This window comes from Ictidomys tridecemlineatus, chromosome 1 (genome assembly GCF_052094955.1).
Source record: "Ictidomys tridecemlineatus isolate mIctTri1 chromosome 1, mIctTri1.hap1, whole genome shotgun sequence".
In the NCBI taxonomy this organism is placed as follows: domain Eukaryota; kingdom Metazoa; phylum Chordata; class Mammalia; order Rodentia; family Sciuridae; genus Ictidomys; species Ictidomys tridecemlineatus.
In genome coordinates, this window is record NC_135477.1 from 121,104,108 (window position 1) to 121,108,191 (window position 4,084).

At 34.7% G+C, this 4,084-nt stretch overlaps 1 pseudogene; it reads right to left on the bottom strand.

Moving 5' to 3' along the window:
- Positions 1-3,203: 3,203 nt before the first annotated feature.
- Positions 3,204-3,859, bottom strand: LOC101958480 (MOB-like protein phocein pseudogene; annotated as a pseudogene).
- Positions 3,860-4,084: the final 225 nt, after the last annotated feature.

A 4,084-nucleotide genomic window follows, 5' to 3' on the forward strand; every position in this document is an offset into this window, starting at 1 on the left:
ATATAATGAACCAGTGTGACTAAAGGGCAGATATGTCTTGCTGCTGGAATCATTTTTGCATTTATCATAATTGCCATTCAAAGTGGTGTAAGGGATTGATTAAAGCACTTTGAACAAGTTCAGTGATTAAGTACCCCAGAGTGAAATCTCTGGGTCCTCTGGCACAGAATTATAGTGCTGGCTTAGGACATATAGTAACATGAAAGCAGCCTACTAAAAAGTCTTTATAAGACAGTAGGAGAAGGGATACATTTCAGCTCATGGGCAAACTTAAATGTGAGAAATCAAGGAAACAAGATGTCTCCCAAAGTTTGCAACCTCCCAAGCATTGAATTCACAAATATCAAAGTGGATGAAATTTCAGATAAATAATTCAAAAAGTTGAGAGTTACCATGATCAATGAACTAATAGAAGATCTAGGGAATAAATTAAGATAAAAAATACAAAAGGTGAATCAGTTCAATATAGAGAGATTCCAAAAAAGAATCAAACAAAAATCCTGGAAATGAAAGATATAATATACTAAATAAAAAATTTTGTTGAAACTCTCTGAAAGAAAACTGACACAGAACTGATTACACACACCAAGGCAGAAACAGATTTATTGCCAAGCACCTGTCAAAGATGCTCTGCATAGAGAGAGAGTAGCAGCAAATGAGGGAGGGCAGCAACAACTTCCCTCAGGGGTTACTTTTTCTAGGCCAGAATAATGGCCGCCTGTTAGGAGCGGATTTAGCTCTTGTGACTAGAATAGAAAGCATCACCTCATTTAGCAGAAGGCAAGTTTCTGCCTTTGGGGAACAGAGATGGGCAAGTATTTATATCTTAAAGAGAGAACAGAGACCAGCAAGTCTCTGTCTCTCAAGGAGAGAACAGAGACTGGCAAGTTTCTGTCTCTCAAGGGTGGGCAAGTTTCTATTTCTTGAGAATAACAACAGTATTCATAAAGTAGGATGGGGAAAGGAAGATGGCTGTAGTTATGGAAACACTGTCAACAATATAGTGAATCATGCAAAAGACAGATTTTCTGGATTTCAAATACAAAGTATTTGAACACTCATTCTACAATAAAGATAAAATATAAAGAAATCATTATCAGAATATATAAGAAATCGTAGACAAAATTAAGGGTGAAAACTTAAGACTCATTGGAATAAAGAGGGATCTGAGATACAGCCTAATGGCATTGATAATCTTTCCAGTGAAATAATTCAGAAAAAAATATATAAAATAAAAAATCTTATGGTACATTTTAGTTAAAAATGCCCAACATATGTAACAAGCAGTTTTAAAAAACTATTTTGTAATCTTCATTCACATGTCTCAGCTCCTAATTTTGACTCATTTATTTTAATATTGACTCTCTTCCTCTCTGCCCCATCTTTCTTTCTTTACACACACACACACACACACACACACACACACACACAATTTTTTCTAAACACTTTAAGAGTAAATAATTTAAATCATGTACTTTTACCCTTAAAATACTTAAGTCTGTATTTCCAAAGGAGAAGAGTATTTGCCAGGTGAAGTTTCATATGCCTGAAATCCCAGCAACTCAGGAGGCTGAGGCAGGAGGATTGTACATTCTAAGCCAGGCTCAGCAACTTAGTGAGGCCCTAAGCAATGCAGTGAGACCCTGTCTTTAAATAAAATACAAAAAGGACTGAGGATGTGGTTCAGTGGCTAAGTGTCTTGGAGTTAAATCCCTGTGCTAAAGAGAGACAGGGTGAGGGAGAGGGAATTCTTAGATAACAACATAACAGTTATTAACCTCAAGCAATTTAACATTGATGTAACTACTTTTATAGTCTAAGAATAAGAGCTTTAAAAGCTTCAATTGAAAAAAGTCAGCTCACAATTAGAGGTGTGCCTATCAGAATTACTTCCGAATTCTCAGCAGAAAGGCTCAACTCTAGAAGGGCTTAGAAAGGTGTGTTCCAAGCCCTGAAAGTAAAATGACTTCCATGCCAGGAACATAAAAAACACTCAACATTGTTATATCCTCCAAAGATATTCTTAAGAATTGAAGTAGAATGAAAAATCTTCAAAGATAAGTGTTATGGCTTGGATAATATGTGTCTCCCCAAAGTTCCTATTAGTTAATGCAGGAATGTTTGCAGGTGAGATGATTATATTGTAAGAGCTATAATCTAATCTGTCCATTTTAGTTTGAATGAATGAACTGTGTGTTAACTGTAGGTGGATTGTGGTTGGAGCAGGTAAGCCACTGGGGGCATGCCCTAGAGGTTTATTTTCCCTAAAGACACTTACTTCCCTGTTTCTTGACTGCCATGAAGTAAGCAGTTTTACACCATGGTGTTCTGTCTCACCTTGGACCAAAAACAATGGAGTTGACTTACCATGGACTGAATTTCTGGAACTGTGAACAAAAATAAACTTTTCCTTCTCTATGTTATCTTTGTCATGTATTTTTGTCTCAAGTACACAAAAATGACTAACACAAAAATTGGTGCTAACAAGTGAGGTCATTGCTATGAGTAACCTGACCATGTGTTTCAAAAGCCTTTGTAACTGTTTTGGGAAAGTTTGAAAATGCAGGTTGGAGAAGACTTAGAATGTTGAACAATTTACATCAGAGCTCAGAAATGAGAATTCAAACAGAAATGCAGACTGCACTCTTGATGTTACATCCTAGCAAAAACTTGTCTGCATTTTGCCCATGTTCTGAGACTTGATGTGAGACTGAATTTAAAGGTGTTGAACTAAGTTTTAAAACAACAAGGAATTTGAGCAGTAGAATGGATACTTTTATAAGCTTTTAGACAGTTTTTTAAAACTGTAAATTATTTTATTAACAAGCATTATAAATAGATAATACTAATCTTATTTAAAAACCATGAGGGGGCTGGGTTGTGGCTCAGTGGTAGAGCGCTTGCCTAGCAGGTGTGAGGCACTGGGTTCAATCCCGAGCACCACATAAACAACTTAATAAACAAAATAAAGGTATCGTGTTCATCTACAACTAAAAAATATTTAAAAAATAAAAATAAAATCCATGAGTACCACACTGGTGAGTATACAGCTCATGGATAACTTAAAAAAGTATTTCCCATTTTTAAAGGCAACACACCATATACAAAAACAATGAAGCTGTAATATGGGTGATTGATGTTTATAAAATAATATATATAGTACAATATTAATGATATGATCAATACATTTTCTATGACTCCCTTCATGTTTCACTTTCCTTAGAAAATGAATTCTGAACTTTCTCTTCTAAAATTAGTACAATCAGATTATCCTTCAACATGAAATTATATTTTATCATGAGTTTAGTAAATTGATGACATAAAAATGTTTCATTTTTATATTAATCAAATATATGCCAGTGATGAAAATAAGCATGTGAAAATATTTTGTAAATTTTACAGTATAGTCATCCTAGTTTTTCTATAGATGAGTCTTTTATGCTAATACTGCTTTGAAAATATTTATTGCTATTCAGAAGTCATGAAGCATAATCAAGTGTGTGTCTAGAATAGTCAATAGCAGGACACTCTTCTGGAGTTTTATGAGCTGTCCAAAGAAAAATCCATGGTTCATTTGCTATTATTTGGTACATGTATCTGGATGGCATTCCCTCTAAATTTTGACAGAAAGTCCATTTAGTTTAGAATTGCCTTAAATGTTCATACTTCCATACACCTTCATCTTGGCCTTCAGATGGTTCATGAATTTTGTCAGTATTAGAGGAATATTGCCTCTATGTTATGTTGAGTATATTGCTGGACAGCAAGTGTGCTGTCCATTTCCTCAAATGATTCATCAGGCCAATTATAGAAATCCTGAGCTTTGGTTCCTCCTCAGAATTACTGTCCCTGCCACCATCACTATAGTGTCAGTCTCTTAGAACTGAAGGAATAAAAAAAACTTTTTCAGTATGAAAGGAAAATGCATGTAAAACCAGGTCAAGGTAGACGTTGTTGAAGAGATTACATAACTAAAAAGATGCTAAGTATCTTGCACAGAGATAATTGGAAAGATGACTTGAAGCCATCTTTAGAATTTGAAAGACCATACTCATTTCAGACCCATGGATGTAGAAAAAAAATT